This window comes from Schistocerca nitens, chromosome 7 (assembly GCF_023898315.1).
Source record: "Schistocerca nitens isolate TAMUIC-IGC-003100 chromosome 7, iqSchNite1.1, whole genome shotgun sequence".
Taxonomy (NCBI): domain Eukaryota; kingdom Metazoa; phylum Arthropoda; class Insecta; order Orthoptera; family Acrididae; genus Schistocerca; species Schistocerca nitens.
In genome coordinates, this window is record NC_064620.1 from 604062820 (window position 1) to 604075102 (window position 12283).

General features: G+C 43.2%; 1 protein-coding gene across 1 annotated transcript in view; it reads left to right on the forward strand.

Annotated features, from left to right (window-relative positions):
• Positions 1-735: 735 nt before the first annotated feature.
• The window catches only part of LOC126195414 (protein croquemort-like), a 1080874-nt gene continuing 1069326 nt past the window's right edge, over positions 736-12283 (forward strand). The window contains exon 1 of the mRNA XM_049934014.1: positions 736-829. The gene's annotated coding sequence lies outside the window, so the exon portion shown is untranslated. The remainder of the gene's footprint in view (positions 830-12283) is intronic.

Genomic DNA, 12283 nt, shown 5'->3' on the forward strand with positions numbered 1-12283 from the left:
CTTTCTTTATATTCATTGTTTCCATTTTAATTGTAAGTGACTGGTAGTGAGGCTCAAAAGTTATTTTTTTTCTGTAGTATTTTTGGTGACGCTTGTTTTCTTTCAGTTTATCTTTCCAAATTCTGGCTTTATTTCTTCAAAGTGCATTTATTATTACTACCACAGTTATTAAATTTGAAGCAGTAAGCCGGCCGCGGTGGTCTAGTGGTTCTAGGCGCGCAGTCCGGAACCACGCGACTGCTACGGTCGCAGGTTCGAATCCTGCCTTGGGCATGGATGTGTGTGATGTCCTTAGGTTAGTTGGGTTTAAGTAGTTCTAAGTTCTAGGGGACTGATGACCACAGATGTTAAGTCCCATAGTGCTCAGAGCCATTTGAACCATTTTTTGAAGCAGTAGCATCTGTCACCTCTGAAAGAGATAACAATGAGAATGGACATCTCTCCGCTACTGTAATATCGCAACGACGCTGAGATTATTTAAATTGCCTTTTACGTTTCATGATTTCATTGATAAATGAATTAAACCTCTGCTTTGGTGCTGGTATAACAGAAGCCAAACAGTCTAACGTACTTCTTGTCGTTCGCTGAGGGGGGGAGGAACAGAAGCAACAGCTGATGCAACAGTCTGACGAAATGTTGCCGGCGTTTGAATGGGAGTAATCCTCGGCGAAGCCCCTCGAGGTCTCTCGCGTTCGCCAACACGTGGCCCGCCGTATCGATGGGAACGCTTGCCACTCCTGGACGCCAGTATGTGTTCCTCTTGCAGACTGTTCGACTGGCTTCTCGGCGTTATGGCGTTCTGGTAGCGGAGTCGCGCCCGATTTTTTTGGTAAGTGTTGTACTACAAACACTTTGGCGGAAATTTGAGTTGATTTTCCACTGCTCATATTTGTGGCACTCGTCATTCACGCTCCATCGGGCACCAAAACGAATTAAATGGTCCCAAAAGCCAACTTTGTCTCTACGTCCTTTACCAGGATTCTCTTGTCGTGCCAGTGTACCTAAAGTCCGAACATATTAAAATGCCAAAGTAACGGAAGAGGTGTGTCAGATTGTAAAAACGGAGCTAACTTCGATAAAATCCAACAAAAGAAAGGCTGGAGCCAATAGTTGAATTCAGTTCGTTTGCTAATGAAATGGTATTGTCGATAAAGGTCAATCTGCACATCACTGACCGTAGGAGAATTTTTCTCGATGGTTTACTGCGCAACCAACCAATACGTTCTCAGTCTTGCTTACAGACAAATCACTATTTGAGAGAGATGAAATAGCAAAATCTTCTCAACTAATATTTCTGAGAGAAGACAAATATGACAATTTAGCGTAGACAGCAGTTTAAGAGTAATGCGTGAGCTGTAATTGGAGCTTTACATGTTCTTGTGGCCTGTCTTACATGTGCTGGCTACGAGGACATTGTGTCGGAAAACTTCACTAGACTTAGTACGGAATGTGCTACTCTAAACAAGGGAAAGGCTTTAACTTATGCATGCTGGGGTTCAGTCTCATCTCAGTAACACTGTTTGGAAGGCATTGGACAACAACAGCCGGTGCACGGCTAGAGGAGGAACCTTTCTGGGACTCCCACGTTACCTGGACTTCACCTCTATGTTCACCAACAGACATTTCTAAAGTAGGTATGCTTCATTAGCGTGTCCTGAAAGCTTGCGTATCCATTAAGCACTGTCCAACGGTGTTTCAAAGGGCGTGGCAGTCACCTGTGACTCAAAAACTGCAAGAAACGTTCTAGCAATGTTATGTTTCACATTAATTACAGCACTTTCACGTAACTACTCACGAAACCCCGTCACACTTCATAGCTGGACGAGTCCAGTGTGTATCGAAATATTTCACCGTGAGTAATCAATACGTAAATTTATCCTGTTGTAAGGAAAAATTTAAAAGTATACTCCTCGTACCCACGTCACAATACTTTCAGTTAGTCGGTAGTCCAGTTTTTGCGAAACCAAAAGTTCTGCCGTGGACGTATTGTTCACACAGCTGCCGTTGCATTCCTTTAGTTGACATAGCTCTCTAGCTCAGCAGCGACTTTAGGGGCCCCGGTCTTTTGATTAAAAGTCGTAGTGCTCTTTCGTGCCATTGTGTCCCTGTCAGTAAGTTCTGCTATTGTTCTATGTACGAGTTTAACAAAGTTTTCCTGTGGACTTCGTGCACTGAAATGGCGGTAGATGTAGTAGCCCTGCGGCTCTGTCCAAGGAAAAATCAAGTACTGACTGTTCACTCTAAGGAGATTCAGTGCCATGGCTTATGGAGTAGTTGCTTCGGTACAGGTTGAATGGATTCGGGCGCTACTGACAGCTTTCTTCGCGTAGCTGATCTTAACCAGTAGCCGACATTGTGGTTAGTGAGTCTACATAGCGGCCATCCATATTTTACGTCACACGAGTTTAATGATTTTTGGAGATACCACCTCCTCCACACCAGCCCCGGATCTATGTTACGAGGGTTGCCCAGTAAATAATGCCCCATATTTTTTTTCTCCGAAATAAAAAATATTAGAAATGTGAAACTTTAGGTGCGAGTTATTTGAAGTTTCCCGCGTGTGTACGCAAAGTTTCAATTTCCTCCGACAGAGAGCGGTGGTGTAGGAATGTTCTAAAATGGCGTCTGCAAGTGACATCCGTCAGAAACAACGTGCAGTGATTGAATTTCTCGTAGCAGAGGAAGAAATCGTGGGCAATATCCATAAACGCTTGTGCAACGTCTACGGAACATCTGCAGTCGATAGGAGTACTGTTGGTCGCTGGGCACAGAGGGTGAAAGCATCAGAGGGCGGTGCTGCGGAGCTCCGAGATTTGCCGCGGTCGGGAAGGCCTCCCACGGCTGTCACGCCTGACATGTTGCAGCGGGCTGATGTCCTCATTCGACGGGATCGACGCATTACGACTCGACAATTGGCACTGGAGTTGTCAGTAAGCAAAGGAAGTGTGGATGTCATTATCAATCAGCTTGGATACTCAAAAGTGTGTGCAAGATGGGTTCCTCGGTATCTTACTGTCGATCACAAATCCCAAAGAAAAGACATTTCTTTCGATTTGTTGCGACGCTTTCACGTTGACGGGGAGGCCTTCTGGTCACGGATTGTGACAGGTGATGAAACTTGGGTGCATCATTTTGAGCCCGAAACAAAAAGACAATCGATGGAATGGCGTCATGCTTATTCTCCACAGAAGAAAAAATTCAAAACAGGTCCTTCAGCCGGAAAAGTCATGATGACTCTGTTTTGGGATTGCGAGGGCGTATTTCTCATTGATGTGATGCCAAAAGGCAGTACCATTAATTCAGAGGCTTATGTCAAAACATTAGACAAACTTAAGCAGCGCTTCCGGCGCCTTGGGCGTCATGTTAACCCATAGGATGTTTTGATTCAGCACGATAACGCTCGTCCTCACACAAGTTTGAGGACTTGTGAACACATCGCGAAACTGGGTTGGATAGTGTTACCCCATCCACCCTACAGCCCCGATTTGGCTCCTTCAGACTTTCACTTGTTTGGGCCAATGAAGAATTTCATTCGTGGAAGACGTTTTGCCGATGACGAAGAAGTGATTCACGAAGTGACAACCTGGCTCCGTAGGCAGAGTAAAGATTTTTACCGGCAGGGAATACACGCTCTTGTGTCTCGCTGGAAAAAGGCCGTCGAACTTGAAGGAGATTATGTGGAAAAATAAAGCAAGTAGACAAAACATCAGTCTTTCACATATGTAAATTTGATTGTTGTGGAATAAATACTTCTGGAGAAAAAAATATGGGGCATTATTTACTGGGCAACCCTCGTATTTACGAATCGGTGCACAAACTTGACAATGGCGCCTCCTCTTCCCGCCCCCCCACCCCCATCCTTGCCCGTCGAGCGTTTGAGACGGGACGTCAAAAATGTAAAAAAAATAGAAAATTTTGATGTACAAAACATATACGTTCGAGGAAATGTAAGACATGTTATTTGTTCTTAAATGTGCCAAGGTGCAGTGCCTCGCCTCTTCACACAGCATTCTCCTATCGCACGTCACTCTATTTCGCTCTGGGGAATTCAAACGTGTATATTTTGTAATGGAGTCCATTAAACCTATGCCTCTCCTGCTCCCAGTCGGCCGGTTTGACATCCTAGCCCCCCCTCCCCTTAAAAACCTGAACTAAATTCCGCCCGAACAGGCCATGAAGACCCAACGGTACCGACCGATCGCCGTGTCATACACAGCCCACAGGCGTCACCTGATGCGGATATGGAGTGTCATGTGGTCAGCACACCGCTTTCCAGACCGTTTTGTCAGTTTACGAGACCGGAGCCGCTACTTCTCAGTCAAATAGCTCCTCAGTTTGCCTCACAAGGGCTGAGTGCACCCCACTTGCCAACGGCGCTCGGCAGGCCGGATGGTCACCCATCCAAGTGCTTGCCCAGCCCGACAGAGTCTAACTTCGGTGATCTGCAGGGAACCGGTGTTTCCACTGCGGCAAGCCCGTTGGCCCCTTCACAAAAACTCACAGTTAATACTGGGTGGGTTTTCTGTATCCAAGAATTCAGAACTCTTCAGAAAATTGGCACTTTATTGCCTATTAGCTAATACCTTTCTCCTTTGTGTGACATGAAATTAAATATAGGAAAGATAACAGCGGTAAACACAAGAGACAAGCAATACAATACACATTGCTTCAATCCTTAGGTCCCAGCATTTTTTTCTGTCTAATGTTCCTACAGCTTTAAACAGCGTGCTTCACTTTCTGCGACATAATCTATTACCTCATCAAAGTTCGTCAAACTTTTTGCTACATGAAGAATCAAAGCGTCGTTACCTAATACTGAAAAAGCTGTTAATACCAACAGTACCCGAGACTGAGGTGCTTTCTCGATTTGATTAAATCTATTTTGTCACTGTCTGCTAGATAAAACGAAAGAGGCCTTTCTAATGTTGCAACAATTGTAACACACGCCAAATAAGCGAGACTGTTTTGGCACAAATGATCATTTTTATCTACCTCATTTACATAAACAACACGACAGAATATAATTCACGAACTAGCAATATAAAATGGCTATTGGGCTTACTACAAGCAAAAAGTTTTATGTTAGGAAGTAGTTTCACATTTCATTGGAGTCGTCTTATTCTTCCATACAATTTGTGTGATGTCCCCGTTTCTTCTCCTTCCTCGTTCTAACAAACAGTCTTCTTATCACCAACTACACTCCTGGAAATTGAAATAAGAACACCGCGAATTCATTGTCCCAGGAAGGGGAAACTTTATTGACACATTCCTGGGGTCAGATACATCACATGATCACACTGACAGAACCACAGGCACATAGACACAGGCAACAGAGCATGCACAATGTCGGCACTAGTACAGTGTATATCCACCTTTCGCAGCAATGCAGGCTGCTATTCTCCCATGGAGACGATCGTAGAGATGCTGGATGTAGTCCTGTGGAACGGCTTGCCATGCCATTTCCACCTGGCGCCTCAGTTGGACCAGCGTTCGTGCTGGACGTGCAGACCGCGTAAGACGACGCTTCATCCAGTCCCAAACATGCTCAATGGGGGACAGATCCGGAGATCTTGCTGGCCAGGGTAGTTGACTTACACCTTCTAGAGCACGTTGGGTGGCACGGGATACATGCGGACGTGCATTGTCCTGTTGGAACAGCAAGTTCCCTTGCCGGTCTAGGAATGGTAGAACGATGGGTTCGATGACGGTTTGGATGTACCGTGCACTATTCAGTGTCCCCTCGACGATCACCAGTGGTGTACGGCCAGTGTAGGAGATCGCTCCCCACACCATGATGCCGGGTGTTGGCCCTGTGTGCCTCGGTCGTATGCAGTCCTGATTGTGGCGCTCACCTGCACGGCGCCAAACACGCATACGACCATCATTGGCACCAAGGCAGAAGCGACTCTCATCGCTGAAGACGACACGTCTCCATTCGTCCCTCCATTCACGCCTGTCGCGACACCACTGGAGGCGGGCTGCACGATGTTGGGGCGTGAGCGGAAGACGGCCTAACGGTGTGCGGGACCGTAGCCCAGCTTCATGGAGACGGTTGCGAATGGTCCTCGCCGATACCCCAGGAGCAACAGTGTCCCTAATTTGCTGGGAAGTGGCGGTGCGGTCCGCTACGGCACTGCGTAGGATCCTACGGTCTTGGCGTGCATCCGTGCGTCGCTACGGTCCGGTCCCAGGTCGACGGGCACGTGCACCTTCCGCCGACCACTGGCGACAACATCGATGTACTGTGAAGACCTCACGCCCCACGTGTTGAGCAATTCGGCGGTACGTCCACCCGGCCTCCCGCATGCCCACTATACGCCCTCGCTCAAAGTCCGTCAACTGCACATACGGTTCACGTCCACGCTGTCGCGGCATGCTACCAGTGTGAAAGACTGCGATGGAGCTCCGTATGCCACGGCAAACTGGCTGACACTGACGGCGGCGGTGCACAAATGCTGCGCAGCTAGCGCCATTCGACGGCCAACACCGCGGTTCCTGGTGTGTCCGCTGTGCCGTGCGTGTGATCATTGCTTGTACAGCCCTCTCGCAGTGTCCGGAGCAAGTATGGTGGGTCTGACACACCGGTGTCAATGTGTTCTTTTTTCCATTTCCAGGAGTGTATGTAACTGTTCTTGCCATTCTCAAAACTTATTCTCCGGTTAACTTCGCTAACCCTGCGAGAATCACCGGTTCAGTTATTCCGCATCTAATCTCAAGTTAGGCGCTATTACGTGTCAGTGCAATGTTTTCCGCCCAATTCCGAATGGCTCTGGTTCAAATGGCTCTGAGCACTATGGGACTCAACTGCTGTGGTCATCAGTCCCCTATAACTTAGAACTACTTAAACCTAACTAACCTAAGGACATCACACACATCCATGCCCGAGGCAGGATTCGAACCTGCGACCGTAGCAGTCGCACGGTTCCGGACTGCGCGCCTAGAACCGCGAGACCACCGCGGCCGGCTCCCAATTCCGAGAACAGAACTTAAGCGGCTGCTAATAGTTTAGCGATCTGGCAAAAATTTTCTGTCAATTTCGTTTTCTCGGATACACTGAGAAAATAATACGTAATCTTTCTTACCTGTTGTTCCTATTAATCGTTTATTTCCACTATGATAGTCCGAATCTATGGATTTCGCAATTGTAACAACGGTTATCATTCGCACACCCAACAATCACATAAACAAACAGCAACTGACGTTCACCCGTTGCGGCTTATTCGGCTCAGCTCGTATAGCCCCCGTTCCCTTTTGTCTGCTAGAATTTTTTTTTTTTAGCCCTAAGTGAGACGGGGATTCGCTTGGCAGAGACATTACGTATACTATGCACGCTTTCAAAAATCAACTTATGATTCGTTCAGAAATGAACTTAGAATGTGTTCAAAAACCAAAAGCGATACGTTTCAAAATCATATGAACAACCGATACAGCAAACTGCGCTGAATGCTAGGCGCTTTGTGAAGCAAGGTTTCTTTTCTTCAAGAATACGAATTTCGCTCCCCCTGAAATTGCCACCCGGGGCAGATACCCCGGTTTGCTCCCCCCCTGCCCCCCCCCCCCCCACACACACACTAGATCCGGACCTGCTTGTCACATATGGTCACTATTGTGTGACCCCCTCCCCTGGTGTGACGTACCGTATTTTGCAGTTTTAAATTTAGAGATTGTTAAATTAGAACAGCACCTCCAAAATGATGTAGTTCTGTATAAAATCTTTTTTTCAAACGTCAAAAACAAATCAAACGTTTTAGAAAATTTACAAAACTCAACAAATCAAACGAACGATACACAATATAATCATCTTGTGTCCAAGTACTTTGAACAGATTCCTTTACATTATTTATGATTGGTATAGCAGACACTTCGTTATCGATTTGGATAATGTTAGGAAATTTCGATATGCCCACATCATCTTCATTCAACCGTATTGCACCTTCATCGTTTATCAAATGAAGAACTTCCCTGACACGTCTAGCTGCAATTCTTTGAGGATGAATCTTCGTTATGGGCAAAACTTTTAGATTGATTTATTTCGAGTTCCATAGGTCCAACTGTGTTGGGTTCAGAAGGACGTGGAACGAGTCAGTTTTTTACAAATACAATATTATAATCTTATAGCATATACATTTTATAAAAATTTATTCAGTCACTTCTTTGAGCAGCAATACAGAAAAAAGACGATACATATTTTCTTAGAATCTTAAAGGACTACAGAAAGAGATACAGAGCACAAACGGATACAGAGCTCAAATAACATTCTTAGTGGCATTGTGTCAACTTGTATTATATAATATTAAAATCTTACAATTTATTTAAAAATTCATCTATACTGTAAAAGCTTTTTCTAGCAGAACTATTTTTAATGTTTTCTTGAACTTACTCTTGTTATATAATTGCATATGTTGATTGGTGGCTTTGTATGATGAAAAATATAGTCCACAGATGCAACACGATTGTTTAAATAAATATGCCTTTATGCTAGGGCAATAACCATCGTATGGAACTTGCTTCATATGTGATCGTGATTTCGTGGTCGCTGAAAATCATTAACTTATTCCCTCTGTTTATGCAGGCACTGTGCTGAAGAAAGATGGTGAAGGGAAACCTGAAACTGTGACTCACTCTTGGTCTAGTTCGTAGCGATTAGTAGTGGAAAACAGTCTCCCTCTAACGTAGAGACTCATGCCACAGATGTACATAGACTTCCTGAATTACCAGCTTTCGAAAAGTTAATAAGAACTCTAGAAGGTTCTGTAAAACCTGTGTTTATTTTCACTTGCGATGGTGGCCCCGACGAAAATCACGATACGAGCTAGTTAAAGTTTCAGCTGTTGACTTGGACGCTATTTTCATTGCACAAATGCTCCAGCAAGAAGTGCATTTAACGGATCGGAGCGACAAATGGCGCCTCTCAGTCGCAAACTTATTTGTGTTGTGTTAAAACACGACAGTTTGATTCCAGTTATTGAACTACTGACATGGAGCTAGAAAAATGAAACTTTGAGAGTGCGCAGGCAACGTTGTGGCTAATATTTGGAACCAGTTGTTCATTGACGATTTTCCTCTGATTGCCGTATACACTGTGCCAGCAGATACCAGATTGGATTCGTACAGGCTAGGACATTGAAAAATGATGCTGCTTGGTACGCAAATCATGTACGTAAATCACACTATTTTTTTTTTTTTACAAACTGTAAAATGCGAGGTCGTCGCGAGTTGCGGTGCTCTAGCCTGTGGCGATTATCAGGAGAGGGGTTCTTACCACCACTTGTCTAGATTAAACAGCGTCTAGTCGGGTATGTACCGGTAGGATATGATGACTCCGAAGGTAAATTCGCTCCTCTGTTACTACAGCTCACTCTTGTAATACAAGGTTCACCATCGCAGAGCAGAAGAATCATAACGTTGGGTTGAATAACTTATAAAGGGTTTAGACCTCTTTTGATCATAGCTATCTTTCTCCTACTACAATCTTGTATTTAAATTTACGACTTACCTTATACCAAGTCAGTGCCTCTATTCAGTCTCAGACTTTATTGAAGTATCTTTCACGCCATTAAAATTCTTCAGTTTCCGTAAGTAATCAAGAATTTATTTTTAAATTATCATTTAAACAGTCAACTTGAAACTATAGTAACCGAATTTATTTATAAAATGAAGCGAGATACGCAGATTATAAGAGGCACAGTTTTTGGGTCTTAACATAGATTCACGCATTGATTGCAACTTGAATTCTAATGTTTACGACCTCATAAATGAATTTGTATTCATTCATGATAATATGGTTATAGAGTCCTTAACGATAATAAATTCCACTACGACGAACAACATAGTACGTTGTCATTTATATGACGTTTATTTACAAATACGTTAGAGTTGTGACAGTTGGACTCACTGTTCCATGGATTTTACGAATAAGACATTTCACAGCAGAAATCGTTCCTTTAATGAAGCGATGGGGGTAAAATTATGGGAAGATGGGGCTACAGGCTTACGTTGGACGTTGTTTGGAACTTCAGATGCCCCAAAACATTATATGACTATTGTTTACATGAAGATAGTTCACAACTGCTTTTTGTTTGGATTTATATCACGTGCACGCGACAGTTGTTTTATAGTAAATATTGCAGTGCTTACGCTAATAAAATAGTCTCAGGAATGCTTTTTCGGTCTTGAATGCGTACTTGATCGAGTAAGACGACGCATGTGCCCTCTTGAAAGTAGCTATCTTTTCGTTTTTAAATTTCAAATAAACAAAAAGAGAAGTGTGTGCCTACTGGTACTGATTCTCACTCATTACATTTTTAACGTCAAACCACATTCAAAACAATGTTTAACTTTCACGTTTGCAAAAAAACTTAACTAAATTCTCTGTGTTTGCCCATAAATGTGTATAATGAGGAAAGAAGTAAGCAAGATACGCTATCATGAATTGTGGACATGAACTGTGAAGGATTCTTAAATTGTCGAATGAGTACAACTCCATGAAGATCTGAGTTTTTGTTTTATTAAACTGTCAGTGCGTCAACGGTGTTGTAGTTTAAACATCTTCCCGCTATGAAATCTTACCTGTGCAGTGTCATTCAGTGTTTGCTCAATAAATGTCACTAGTAGCCAGTTCTGATGCTATTAATGAGCTTTTAAACTAATCCATCCTAACTTACTTAGTGCAAAATACCGCACTGTGAGTAATCTCAATAGCCTAGATCCTATAAAATGACTATTTTGCTTCAACAAGTATCTAACAATTTTTTTTTATAATGGTGGGCTAACCTCTATAACATGTACATTCTTCCTAAACAGGTGTTTCTCATATATTTTAATAAAAATTTAATAAATAGCATGTAGTTTCACACTAGCTTTTCGCACTAAATTATTGTATCTTTTTAAGGGTAGTCTATTAGCTTCATTTCCCAGAATATTTCATGCCAGGACTTCTGTGTCGGTTTTTCAGGAATAACGTGCTTGATTTCACTTTTTAATTTCATTTTGGAGATTTCAAAGTACATAAGCCAACACCTTCCATGTGATAAATCAATAATAGTATTATGATGCCATGCAACTACTTACTTTATTTATTCGTTCATCCAGCATACAAATCAAATTTGTAGCCGTGTACTTATTAGATATAATTATGAACGTAAGTGTGCATTGTAGGAAATATTACGTATGTATGAAAGGTCCTCCAAAATTTAAAGTTAACTTCATAATGCCATTTTATAGAGAAATGTAAGTTCTATAATGTGGCAAGGTTTATTTCTTTTTTAAGGTGCTCAAATATCTGTGCTAAAGCTTTGATGTACTTGAGAAACATGATCAAGATCCACTCGCTGGCGAGGAAGAACGATCAAGATCCATTTTATACGTAGGCCTCCTTACTTCTTCTTTCACGTTCATAGCTTCGTGTTACTGGCTTTCCAACAACACTTGCCAACTGGTTTTCCAACAACACTTGCCAGTCACTCACACATTGTAAGCGAACTTCGAACTGATTGGTTGGTTGGCTGGTTTTGGGGAGGGGATCAACAGCGAGGTCATCGGTCCCATCGGATTAGGAAAGGATGGGGAAGGAAGTAGCAGTGCCACTTCAAAGGAACTATCCCAACATTTGCCTGAAGGGATTTAGGGAAATCACGGAAAACCTAAATCAGGATGGCCGGGCGTGGGTTTGAACCGTCGTCCTCCCGAATGCGAGTCCAGTGTGCTAACCACTGTGCCACCTCGCTCGGTTGTTCGAAGTGTTACATTGTTTAGTAACAAGGCAAAGACCGATATAAAATTGCTCCACGTTGTGCATCAAAAGTAGCTGGGGAAAGGAGTTTCCCTCGGTAGCGTAAGTTGAGCAGAAACACTGATGTGTTATTGTCACTGAGATCGTGTGTAAAGTTATTTCTTAAGTGTAATGGGGGCATCAGAAATATCGGAGAATGAGGATGAAAATTCCAATCCTGTGCAGAATACAGGTACAAGGAAAAGATTCTTCAAAAAGATTACGGACCATGAGTCGCGTTACAGGTGTTTACGACTGAGATGTTTTCAGAATGTTCCATTTATATAAAGGAAATGATTGATTAAGGAATTCAATCGAATGTCTTTCTAAGTAGCACAAAACTCACCCGACTGGACTTTTCAGTGTAAATTCTGTAATGCGAAAATGTGTAACGAAAAGTTCAGATGAAGCTGCATGTCATGATTTTTCCTATGTCTGTAAAGTACGTATTATTAGAGACAGTCAGTCTTCTGACTGGTTTGATGTGTGCCGCCACGGATAACACTAGACTAA